General features: G+C 41.8%; 1 pseudogene; it reads right to left on the bottom strand.

The window, feature by feature from the left end:
- Window positions 1-12,065: 12,065 nt before the first annotated feature.
- Window positions 12,066-13,345, bottom strand: LOC103290232 (pre-B-cell leukemia transcription factor 2-like; annotated as a pseudogene).
- Between the last annotated feature and the right edge of the window lie 547 nt (window positions 13,346-13,892).

The following is a 13,892-nucleotide window of genomic DNA, read 5'->3' as shown; positions in this document are numbered from 1 at the left end:
TTTAAGAGACTCTTTTAAACCGAGAAATGACTTTGAAGTATTCCAATGGGGCCTTGGAATAACTCAAAGATTTGTTCTTTCTTCTTAAAAAAGAGAAGTTTTTTTAAAAACCTAATTAGGCCTATTTAATATGCTTGAAATCACTTGTAAAGCTTTGCCCAATAAAATAATAATAACTATGTTTTACTTGTATACATACACTCAGTGTACTGGTTAATAATGTGGATTTTTTCAATAGATGGAGTTACACATATGTTGATATATATGCAATTTGATATGTATGCTATTTTGTTGTATTGACAACAAGCTTCAAAACTTCATGTCAAATTTTCTGAAGGTGTTAACATCATATATATTTCTACGCTTAAAAATGTAGAATTTCATGCCAAAAAAAAGAGCATTTGTGGGAAGTTTTAATTCATTACTTTTTTTTTTTTTTTTTTTTAAGAAAAGTGCTGCTGAAAGTTATCGTATACTTCGGGAAGCTTATGGTGAACATGCTCCATCTCAAGATATTTGTGAACGCTGGTTTAAATGCTTTAAAAGTGATGATTTCAAAGTGAAAGACAAAGAATGTTCCGGTCAACTGAAAAAGTTTGAAGACCAACAATTACAAGCATTATTGGATGAAGATGCGTGTCAAACTCAAAAACAACTTGCAGAAAGATGAAACGTTGCTCAGCAAACAATTTCTGATTGTTTACAAGCAATGGGAAAGATTTTAAAGGAAGGAAAATGGGTGCCATATCAACTGAAAGACAAATGGAAAACCAAAACGTCATCAGTACAATGTTGCTTCAATGGCACGAAAGAAAGTCTTTTTTGCATCGAATTGTGAATGGCGATGAAATGTGGATTTATTTTGAGAATCCCAAATGCACAAAGTCATGGGTTGATCCAGGTCAACCATCAACATCGACTTCAAGGCCAAATTGCTTCGGAAAGAAGACAATGCTCTGCATTTGGTGGGATCAGGAAGGTGTGGTGTAGTATGAGCTTCTAAAACCAGGTGAAACCATTAATACTGATCACTACCTATCACCGATAAGGGTTTAATCTCCAACATTTACAGAGAACTCATACAACTTAACAAAAGGAAGATAAACAACCCAATCAAAAAAATGGGAAACGGACCTAAATAGATACTTTTCGAAAGAAGATAGAAGGAAGGCCAAGAGACATATGAAAACATGCTCAAAGTCACAAATCATCCGAGAGATGCAAATCAAAATGACAACGAGGTACCATCTCACACTTGTCAGAATGGCTATCATCAACAAATCAACAAATGACAAGTGCTGGTGAGGATGCGGAGGAAAAGGAACCCTCATGCACTGCTGGTGGGAATGCAGACTCGTGCAGCCACTGTGGAAAACAGTATAGTGTTTCCTCAAAAAGTTAAAAATGGAACTCCCATTTGACCCAGTAATACCACTTCTAGGACTATATCCCAAGAACCAGAAAAACCAATCAGAAAGGATCTATGCACCCCTATGTTCATAGCAGCACAATTTACAATAGCTAAGATTTGGAAACAGCCTAAATGTCCATCAGCAGATGAGTGGATTAGAAAACTGTGGTACATCTACAGTACACAATGGAATACTACACTGTGGTAAAAAAGAAGGAGTTCTTACCATTTGCAACAGCATGGATGGACCTGGAGAGCATTATACTAAGTGAAATAAGCCAGTCAGAGAAAGATAAATATCACATGATCTCACTCATATGTGGGATATAATGATCAACATAAACTGATGAACAAAAATGGATCCAGAAACAAGGTGGCACTGAACAGACCGTCCAACCTCAGGGAGAAGGCAGGGGAGAGGGGGGGTTAGAGATCAACCAAAGGACGTGTATCCATGCATATTAGCATGACTAATGGACACAGACACTGGGGCATGGGGGCTTGCCCTCGGGGGTGGGAGTGGCGGGGGGTTATTTGGGGGGGAAAGAAGACATGTAATACTTTAAACAATAAAAAAAAGAACTATTTAAGGTAAACAACATTTAAATCAAGACCTTAGCTGTAATGAATGACCTTGCTTGTGTTAGAGACCTCTCCTCCCCAGGTTCGCTGCATTCCTTTGAGCCTGAAGAACATGTGCTACTCAAGACTTGGAAGACAGGATCCCAGAAAGTCACTAGAAGAAAAGTGGACTGGATCTTGGGATGTACTCCCACCACCCCAACCTCGGTGAAGCTGGCAGGAATAAAACCAGGATTCAACACACCAGAGTAAAACAAGTACTGGAAAAACAATGGACCACCATTCTGAAAACAATTATTTTTATTTTTTTCATTACTCTTTGTTTAACCCCATGTTATGGAGAACTTACTCCTTTCAAACGAGATGAAAATATTTGGGTATATTTAGCAAACAAAATGTTCTAAACATCTCTGACTTTTGTCTTGCAGGAGGAACCTATGTTGAATGAAGTTTCACTTCACGTCTTGGAGGTTTCTTGTACTCCCCTGGAAAGCCTTGGAAATTATTCTTTGCTTCAGCATATCAATAAGACCACAACCTACTCCGATGTTTATAACTGGGGACCTATGGTAACTCTAAAGGACAGGGAAATGTTTTCCTTAAGAGTCACTAAGGTAGGCCCAGCTGGAGAGTATACAACTTTTGTCAACTGCACTAAAATCTGTTTTATGCTTTCAGCAGGTGTGGAGATGAATTGCAGCACCACCATGAATGTATCTTATGCCTTTGGTCACATCCAATTGCCTGCAGGATAGTTTCTAATATGTGGAAGGACTGTTTATTCCTATGCTCCAGCACACAGTTCCGGGAACCATGTTCTCTAGGAAGACTGATGGTGTCTATGCCTCAGAAGCCCCACTCCACCGGGGCGTGACGGAACTCTCCCTGGCACCTGATTGTAACAGTGATTTGCACCTTTTTAGCGCCACTGGATACAGGGTGTCCCAAAAAAATGTATACACACTTTGAATGATTATAAAGTCGGTGTTTATTAACATGCAGTTCATTTTCAAATTTAAAAGAATCTGTAGACATGAATAATTTTGGGGGGGTCAATGCTTGTTTTCAAACTGCTGACCATTATGGTCCAGGCACTGCTGATAACTCGAAGTAATGGAATTGCAAACATCAAGAATCATTTCGTTCAGTATTTGTGAGCCTTCAATTCATCAACTATTGCCAGTTTTATCTTTTATGTAGCCCCATTAAAAAAAAAGTCTAGTGATAAATTTTCTTTGTTCAAAACATAGTCTGGCTTCACCCATTATTTCAAATCAGTTAAACCTGAAAAGGAGTAAAAATTAAGTGAGTTATCAGTTGTTAAAGTGTGTATACACTTTTTGGTACACCCTATATATCCTTGACTATATTTGTAATGCCGGTCATAGAAATAAGTAGATTAACATGTGCTATGATAAAAGCCTTGAATGCAACCTCTCAAGCCATTAGTGCCATCAGTCAAGAACTAGGACAAGTTAAAGAAGCAGTATTAGAATATGGCACAACTATAGACTACCTCCTTTTTAAGACATAGTCATGGGTGTGAAGAATTTAAAGGATTCTACTGTTTCAACTTGACTGATAATTCACAGCTCACAGAGCATAAAGTAAAATAAGTTAATGAAGTAGTGTCCAAGATAAAACAAAGAGAGGGATTCTTTGGTATTGATTTGTCTAAACTAACCTCCTGGCCACCTACTATTATTGGTCTTAGTGAGGCATTTGTTGTTTTCATCATTTTTCAGTCCCATAGCTTGTTGTTGCATACAATCTGCCCCCTTCTGTAAATCTGCAATTAAGTGTATTCCTAGAGCCCCTACAAGACTTTTTAATGCTAAGATACATGCCCAACAGCAAAATGAATGCTTCCATATGAAATTAATGTCATAGAAATAAGATAGTTAAAGACTTATGGTATAGTGTGGAAGTATGGGGAACTCAAGACGTTAAAAATTTTAGCTTTAGTTATAGTTAATGAGCTTGGTTATTAATGCATGTAGAAAGCTAATATTCCAGGAACCTTTGGGCCCCAGGAGGATTGTGGGAAATCAAGATGGTATCTGAGCCATTGTGCTCCAGGGAGAGAATGTTTGATGCCCAGGAGGCGGATAAAGAATCACCAGTCAGCAGATGAAGGGATGCTAGGAAAATCCCTGGACTGTAGCTCTTATCTGATTAATGCTTTTCCCTGAATTCTGAACCCCTTACCAACTTATCATCAGAATTCCAAAATCTTTACCTACACTCTTCTTCTCCTTAGAAAAAGGTCAGCTTGAGATGAGATGTAAGACTGTCTTTAGGGTACATAACGCGCAGTCTTCTCTGATCTCTGCCATCTGATTAAAGTGCCCATAAAGACTCAATCACTGTCTCTACTTACCGGTTCTGGTAGTGACAGGTAGCATGATCACTGACTTTTCCGGTTTCAGTATGTGTCTCAATTTTACTTCTTACACACTCTCAGAGATTTCCCCACTTTGCCTTCTCCCGCCTTCCTAACCCACCCCAATGGGTTCCATGTAACCCCCTTTACATCTTCTCCTTTGATTCTAATGTATAAAATAAGTTGCAAAACTGCTTGCCATTCTCTGGAGCATTTTCTCAAGTCTGTTGAGATTTTGCTTCCTGGCAATTGTCAGTTTGGCTCAAATAAATTCTTCTAAGATTTTTTCTTAGGCTGGATATTTTTTTGTTGACAGCCTAATTTCACATGAACTTTTTAAAAAAATATTGATTTTTAGAGAGAGAGGAAGAGTGGGGGAGAGAGAAACATTGATGTGAGAGTGAAACATCAATTGACTGCCTCCTGCACTCCCCCCACCGTGATTAAAAAGGCAACCCCAGGCACGTGCCCTGACTGGGAATCGAAATGGTGCACAGGACAATGCCCAACCAACTGAGCCACATCGGCCACGGTTCACATGAATTCTAACATAGCTATATGAAATGTTAATATTATTATATCTAAAGTAACTAACTTTCTAAAGAGTATCCTTTTGTACATAGAAATTTAATATATTTAGGTAAAACAATATTTGAAAATATCTGAAGGGTTCTGATTGCATCTCCATTTCTTAAACTTACCCTTCTGTGTTTTATGAAAAATGACTTTTAAAATGTATTACAGTAAAAATAACATACTTATTTGTAAGAATTTCTTTCCTAACACATAGTGCTATAAAAGCATAAGAATTAGCTCTGTATGGATCAGAGATTTTGTCATGAATAGGAACAGAAAGGAAAAACAGAGAGTGATTTTTAAACCTCAGATGAACCAGCAGTACCTTATTGGTTCTCATAATATCAGAGAATCATAGACATCTAATTCAACTTTTCACCCACACCTGGTAATAATTGCTTTCTACCATAATTCTGATAGAAATTCATCCACCTTACTGGGAAAACTTCAGAGAAAGACTTCTGCTACTATGCAAAATGGCACATTCTAATTTTAAAATATTTCTTGTTTTTAGAAAACCCTTCCATATTCTAAGCTAAAAATATTTATCTATAAACTGTTTCCCACCAATCCTAGTCCTTCCCTCTGAAGACATACACACTAATAGTATTTTTCTTCTACATGAGAGCCTTCCAGATATTTGACGCCAGGCATCATTTGACACAAGCCTCCACCTGTGGTAAGCCAAATAGCCTCAGCAAATTCAACTTTTCCCATTCTTTCACTCCCCCCTCCCCTTCCTCCCTTTGCCTGACCTTCCCTGCTTCCCTTTCTTCCTCTCTCCACAAGCTCTAGGTATATTAGACACATGCTCATATACATGAAATGAGCTCCAGACCCTCACCTTCTTGGGAATTCTTTTCTAGATTTATTCCAGTTTGTCAACATCTTTTTTTTTACAAGAGTTCTCAGGAGGGAACATTTTTCAGAATGTGGAGGAACTATTCTCTCTTACTCTGAAAGCCCTATTTCTATTGATATAACCAATTCCTTTGCCTGTGCCTAGTCAAAAGCTTTCCCCTGATACCACTCCTCCAAATGGAACCAATTGTTGGTGGTAAAATCTGCAGACACATGGACTTCTCGTCCATCAACCAAATGACTAGAGTTTCTTCATAACAATGTAAGTTGCTTTGGTTACAAGCCGTCTTTTCCTCTTTGGGGGTTTGGTTTTGCATTGAATTTGGAAGTAGCATTTTAACTCCATAATAGATTAAAATAGCTCCTTGTCCTAGAGGAAGGCTGCATCGTCCTGCCACTCAGATAGTGATTATTTTTAGCCAATCCTGTGTCTTGTGGGGGGGAGGTGGTCACTTAAGGCTATTGTTAGACAAGTAGCATGGCATTCCGTGTGGTTTGTTGCAAATAATGCAAGTTTCACAGGGTCTTGGTCTTTGCTCTGACACTAAGTAGCTGCAAATAATGGAAGTTTCACAAAGGTTCTAGTCTTGGCTCTGACACTAAATAGCTGCATAACCTTGGGCAAAACATCGCCATTATCTATAAAAGGAGAAAAATAATCCTGACTTCACAATATTGTGAAGATTAAGTGATGTCATGTTTGGAAAAGCATCTAAGACAGGCCTGTATACTAAGTAGAAATAGACATCCATTCAGTGTCCTGCATTTTTAAATTCCAATTCAGTGGCATATCATCATATCCTTCTATCTCCCACTGCCATCATACTTGGAAAATTTCAAGGGAGGCGACACTATACAGGGGAAATGTCTTTTCTTTAGTTAGTGCTTGTCTCAACAGTGATTTTTTTTTTTTTAATCAGCAGTCGTGTAAAAAGGAGAGTAGCAAAATTCCAGTTTGAGGTGTAACACTGGAAATGGATCCAAGGGATATTTGACATAAATATTTTCAAAGACAACACTGGGTAAACGAGGGACTAGAGAAAGAAAAGTGAGAGGATAGGACATGCAGTGGGTTCAGAGGCTTTTCATAACGTTCGATTAGGAAACACAAATATTTATGGTGTATAATTTGAGTAAAAATGCTTTCCTTTTATACTTCTTTCCCCAACTTGCCTCAGTTTCCCTATCTGCAAAAAGGAAATGACAGTACCAACTCCAAAGGTTGCAGGGAGGATGTGTGAATACAGGAAAGGTTCTTACAACAGTACCTGGGACATAGTAAGAATTCAATAAGTGTTATTAAATGTTGCTAATTGCTATTATTGTTAGTATTTGCTATGCTTCTTTCACACATGGGAAAATATCCTTATTCCTTTAACTGATGCTGAGAATGGCAAACATGCCCTACATTGTCCTTTTGTTCTCTAAAACTGCACGGATGCTCAGGCTGATCTCGTAAGAACTTTCCAATGTTACTGGTAAATCAACCAAGAAGAAAGGATTAGGGGTTAAGAAAACAGTAGAAGGCCCTCCTGCCCTATGGCTCACCTGTCCTTCATGTGCTACACCTACCAGATCTCTGACCTGAGACTCTAATGCAGATCCCAAATCCAAACCTATTTTAACTTGGGAAAAATGTAAAGGCATAAAAATGTAGAGAATGGCAAAATAAATATATCACACATGTTAAAACTGTGTCATATTTGTTTCAAATATTTTAATATTAATTCAATAAATGTCTTTGAATATACCTACGAGGTGCTGGGAACTGAGAAATAAAATCTAACTAATAAACTTGTCATTTCCTTTGTCTATCTCCCTAATCCTGTGTCCCGTGTTCCCTCCTCAGATATAACTATTGTAATAAATTTGATGTCAAGCCTTCCTGTCCAGATTCTTATACATCTATATTCACAACAAAAATAGTACTGCTTTGTACATGTGTAAACACATATATATAAATTACATCATACTTATCTTTCTGCAGCTTGATCTATCATGTTGTTACTAGTTCATTCACTGTAACTGCTGTATCATATCCCATCATGTTATGGAGTATATTGTTATATATCTATTTCCTTACTGATGGGTATTTTAGGTTGCTCCAGTTTTTTGCTATTACTAAAAATGGTGCTTTTATACTAATCTCCTTGTGTTTATAAGTGAGAATATCTCTGGGAATAAATCTAGTTGTGAAATTGCTATGTTGTTTGAGAAATATACTTTTAATTTTAGTAAAAACTACCATATTGCTCTAAAAATTTCATGGGATTCTCTGTCAGAATTGTAAATTTTGCCAAGTTCACGGGTGTGGAATGGTTTTGATTTGCATTTCCTTATTACTACTGCAGTGGTCCATGTCTGTAAAATGTTCATTGGCTGTGCAGATTTCCTCTTCAGTGAGCTGCCATTTAATAACGCTTATCCACGTTTCTAATGGATTGCCTGTCTTCTGTTTATTGATTTATAAAAGTAATTTGTATATATAACAACCTATAATGCTATATTGATTGCAAATACCTTCTTTTAGTCTGCTGCCCTTTTTTTTTTTTTTAATCTCTGCCTATGGTGTCTTCCGTCATCTCAAAATTTTAAATTTTGATATGGTCAAATCTGTCACTTTTTATGGTCTGTTTTTCAGTCTTGCTGCAAATGCCTAGGGTACCAGGAAAGACAATTGGTATAATGAAGCAAGCAATGGGGTAGAAGACAAGAGACATAGGTATAAAGTGGGTCTGAATCCCCAATCCACCATTCATTTAGTTGGAGGACTACTAGTAAATAATATAATCTCTGAGTCTGCTTCCTTAAACATAAGAAAGCTAATTTACACATCTGTCTATTTACCCAACAAGTACTCTTTAAGTATCTATGATGTGCTGGTCCATCCTAGTGCTGAAATTACAATGGAAAATATGATATTCAAAATTCTTGCCCTTATAGAGCTTATATTGCAGTGGGGGAGATAGATAATAACCAAGTAAACAAAGATTTTAAAAAAGCAACAAGCTAAATAACATACAACTGAGATAATACTGTGAAAATGTTCTCTAAATTTAGAAGTATTATACAGCCCTAGCTCATTGCTCAATGGTTAGAGCATCGGCCAATGGACTGAAGGATTGCAGTTTCAATTCTGGTCAAGGGCACACATCATGGTTGCAGGCTTGATCCCTGGTCCAGTCGGGGACATGCAGGAGGCAACCAACTGGTGTGTCTCCTTCACATAAATGTTCCTCTCCCTTTGTCTCTCCCCCATCCCTTCCACTCTCTCTAAAAAACAATGGAAAAAATATCTTTGGGTGAGGATTAACAAAAAAAAGTATTATTCAAATATGGTATTATAATTACTATTATTAGGGACATTGTGGAAAGTTCCCCTAAAGTTGCTCACAAATTGAAGATGTAATTATTCTATTTTCTTTTCTTTTTTTGTTTGTTAATCTTTAGCCGAGGATACTTTTTCCATTAATTTTTTAGAAAGAGTGAAAGGGGGGAGAGAGAGAGCAAGAGCAGGAGCGAGAGCAACATTGATGTGAGAAAGACACATCGATTGGTTGCCTCATGCACATGCCCCAACAGGGGCTGGGGATTGAACCTGCAACCCAGGTATGTGCCCTTGACTGGCACTCAAACTGCAACCCTTCAATGCACAGACCAACGCTCTAACCACTGAGCACACTGACCAGGACAAAGGTGTAATTATTCTATTTTATGTGAACATGAACTGATAGGGAGACAAGCCATACAAATGTCCACTAGAAGGACAAATTTTTACACTGGAGGGCATCATGGCCTTTCACCAGAAACTCAGAAACCTCACTCCCTTTGGTTCGTCCAGCCTTGTTGCACCAGTCCTCCATGCAGCACCTGCACACCAGCCAGCTGGTCTGTTCACTGCCCTCAACACGTTCAATGTGCCTTCTACTTTTTCACCGGATCTCAGCTTCTTTTAACACTGTCCTTTCCTAAACCATGCAAAGTTTCATATTGTCCACTTATTTCAGTTTTATGCCCACACTTAAAGTTCTAATCAATTTTCACTACTTTCAAACTGACAGGGAAAAAGTGGGAAAAGAAGCTATGTACATATATGTATTTACTTTCCTCATTATTTTCAATACAACATATAAATCCAATAATCTGCTCTACTTAGGGTTTTAGCAACTGAAATAATGCTGATGTAGTGGGAAAGGCAGAGAGTGAGAAAACTTTTCTTGCAGGGAAAATTTTTAGGGGGTAAGGCATCAGATTAAGGGCTATAAAGAAGCTCAAGACATAGGCAATTTGATGTAGGCAGTTGGGCAAACAGCTAAGGCTTGATCTGATTATGTGGAGCTCTTGGGATTTTCTAAAGTTGTGATTCAAATCCATGAAACAATTTTCAAAATACATTGTTTTATAATTAGTACATCTATAGGTGAGAACTACTCAGTAAGAAAAACTTTTTACCTTGTTTTTTAATCCTTACCCAAGGATATGCTTATTTTATATATACTAGAGGCCCGGTGCACAAAATTTGTGCATGGGGCAGGGGTGGGGAGGTCCCTCAGCCCAACCTGCACCCTCTCCAATCCAGGAGTCCTTGGGGGATGTCCAACTGCCAGTTTAGGCCCAATCACATCCCTCTCACAATCTGGGACCTCTGGCTCCTAACTGCTCACCGCCTGCCTGCCCTAACCACTCTGCCTGCCTGCCTGATCCCAACTGCCCTCCCATGCCAGCCTAGTCACCCCTATTAACTTTCTTTTTTAATCTTATCCCTTTCACACACAATTGTATTTGACTTCCTTATTGGCTTCTCCCTCTCACACAATTTTTTCTCTCTTCTTTATGTAACACTTTTTCCTACTGACTCATCATTTATAAACTTTTCTTTCCTCCTTATTTCCTACTTCTGTTCCATCATCCTTCTTCCCATCTTTCTCCTACCCTACCTCCCTCCCCACATTCCTCCTTTCCTTTATCTTTACTCCTGCCCTCCCTCCCCTTTTCCTTCCTTCCCACCTTAATTTTTTTCTTCACTTCCTCCCTCAGACCTGCTTTGCTCCCTCCCCCATTTCTTCCCATTCTCCTTTTAAGCTCTACCAGCTCCCGGTTAAAACTTTTCTTCCCTCCCTCTTTCTCTCTCATCCTACTTTTCCCATGCATTCTTCTCTACTTACTTCAACTGTTTTAACATCTATCTATCTACCTGCCTAATTATTCACTATCATTTATCTTTTTTCTTTTCTGACTCCTACTTTTAAAATCTGTCCCCAGTACACAACTATATTTGATTTTCATTATAGCTCCTACAGTTCACTCACACATCCTCTTTCCGTCTTTAACTCTGCTGTCTACTGACTCCTTTATAAAGTTCTTCCCTCCCTCCTTCCCTTTTTTTTCTTCACCGAGCAATTCTATTGGTTTAACCCTTTGCACTCGCTTGCTTTTTTCTCGATTCCTTTATTCTACTCGGGATTTAATTTTTTAAATACCCCAGATTTTTACAAAGCACAGCAGTAGAATAAAAAACTGGAGTTTCTTTTCATACAAACTTATTTATTTGGATTTTTTTATATTTCAAATTATTGATACATTCAAAGAGTAATTTTAATCTTGACATCGGAGTGCAAAAGGTTAAGATGAGCTGCATATGAGGTAATAAAGCCATCTGGAGGGGGATGGGTAGGAGGCCCAGGGGCATGGCCAGGTAATCTGTCCAGAAGTTGTGTGTCCTCATTTTTGGCATCTCTGGTGGGTAAGGCAAGGCTGGCGTCTTCACAGATCCCAGAGCAGATAAGGGGTGGGGGAGAGAGAATGGGTGAAACGATAGGGGGAGAGAGAGAAAGAGAGAGAGAGAGAGAGAGAGAGAGGGAAAGAGAGAGAGAAACAGAATAGTCATGTATGTGTATGAGAGAGAATGTATATGTGTCTATAGAGAAACAATAGTTTTGTATGTGTCTATGAGAGAGAGAGAGGATCTGAAAGATAGGATTCTGGGTGTGTTTCTCTGTAAGAAATAGGGAGAGAAAAAGATTGAAAAGAAGGGAAAAAAGGGGAGACAGACTCCACCTTCCCCTTAGGGGAGCCCCGCTCCTTGCCATGTAGTCAGCAACCCCAGCACTGAGTCGGCTGGGGTAGGGCGACCCCATTTGCCCTTCTCCACCTTGTGCTTCTCCTGTGTCTGGGGCTTGTCCTCTGGATGCCTTTGTCCTTTCGACAAGAGTCACCTGGTGAGCCCCCACCCTGTGGCCCTGAGGGGTGAGATCAGGTGGAAGTGTCAGAGTGAACGCGCCCTGGTCCTTCTGTTGGGGACGTCACTGAGGACGGGGTCACAGCCTCCTGCCAGCCGCCGTTTGCCCTCATTTCCCGAGGGCTGTACATCTGGCCTCTCCCGAGGTTATCTCTGTAGCCCCCTGGGCCCATCAAGTGTCGGAGTGATTCCACCTGGGAAGCAGGGTAGGAATCTCCGTTGAGCCCGGGCATCCCCAGAAACATGTCTCCGGATCCTGAAAGATCGAAAGAGCCGCCAGAGCCTGTAGAGGAAGCGGGAAGAGGGTGTTGGGGAGCTGGTGCGGCTGTGGCCCCCCTGGGTGACAGACACGGCGGTCTTGATGGCACAGATGTTTGCCTCCTCCTGAAACTTTCCATATTTTTCTTATAGCGAATCCGCTTGTTGCCAAACCAGTTGGAGACCTGAGAGACGGTGATGCCACACTTCTTGGCGAGCTCCTCCTTAGCCTCCTCACTGGGATACGGGTTACTCAGGTGGGAATAGAAATACTCATTTAGGTGGCCTGTTTGCTGAAGTTCCGGCGTTTCCATCTGGCATCCAGGAACTGGGAGCGCAGGATCATGATGGCCTCGCAGGTGCTCTGCTGGAGCTGCATCCGGATGGCGCTGGACTTATGGTGTGTGATGCTCACCATTTCCTTGGGTGCCACGGGCCTCGTGCGGCTCTGCTCCCTCAGCAGGTTCATGACGTGGGTCGTGAACTCGTTACACGCCTGCTCATACTTCTCCAGCTCTGAGTGGTAGATATGGTGAGCTTGGGCAAGTTTGCTGCGATAATCCGAGTGTTTGATGGAGTTGTCAGGGGACATGCCACCCCCGGAAGCTGCTGCGCTGCAGCTGCTGCCGCTGAGCGCACCGCCCCCCACCCCCCTCGCAGGCCCAGCCACATCTTCTGCCAGAAGCTTGTTGTCCAAGCGCATAAGCTGGGGGTCCACCGGCTCCTCCTCCTGGGAGCTTCGGATGCTGAGGCCGGTTGTCTCCTTGATCTCACACAGGACGCTAAAGAGCGCTGCTTCATTGGGTGGCAGTTTAGGGCGTGTTTCTTGGCCTGGGCCTCATCCAGGCTCTGGTCCGTGATGGTCAGTATCTGCTGCAGAATGTCCCTGATGTCTTGCTTCCCTCGGTCTCCCGGGACACCCCCCCCCGCCACCCCCACCGGGAGGCTCGCCAGGGCCCCCAGGCTCCCCACCCACCAGCCCCAGGCCCCCCCAGCCCCCGCCTGGATGGGGCGGCCTCAGCAGCCACTCGTCCATAGGGGGGGCCCTGAAACCCCTTTCCCTATTCCATCCCTCCCCCACCTGGTTACTTCCCCCCAAACTCACCGGGGCCACTGCTCCCTCCACCCCAACCCCTGCCTATCTCTCCATCTCCTGGCTCCCCTGAGAGTTCACCCCAGCTCTGAAGGGAGACCTGGGGTACCGGCTGGGCCCCCCACAGGAAGCCCCGGCCCCTGGTGGTGGAGAAAATGGATCCAGAGAGAGAGGAGGCCCCGGCGGGGGTGTGTGTGAGCGAGAGAGAGGAGCCCTCCTTCCCTCCTTAAAGCTTCTGTTGTGGGGAGACGTTAACCCCCAGCCCAGGGCTCAGCCCCGGCCCGGTGTATGCTTCCCCCCACTTCCCCGGCCTCTCTGCCGCCGTCCTGCTCCCATTTCCTGCCCCAGACACCCGGCCCAGCGAGGGTGGCCGAGGCCAGCGCGGCCTGGGTGCTGCTGCCGCAAAGCAGAAGCACCTCCACCCGGAAGGCCTCAGACCGTCCACCCCTCTGTCTGGGGACCTGCCAACGGCCTGCACCGGGCGTCTGGG

This window comes from Eptesicus fuscus, chromosome 9 (assembly GCF_027574615.1).
Source record: "Eptesicus fuscus isolate TK198812 chromosome 9, DD_ASM_mEF_20220401, whole genome shotgun sequence".
Classification (NCBI taxonomy): Eukaryota; Metazoa; Chordata; class Mammalia; order Chiroptera; family Vespertilionidae; genus Eptesicus; species Eptesicus fuscus.
The sequence above is the reverse complement of the archived record's forward strand: the minus strand, read 5'-3'. Positions and strand labels throughout refer to the sequence as shown.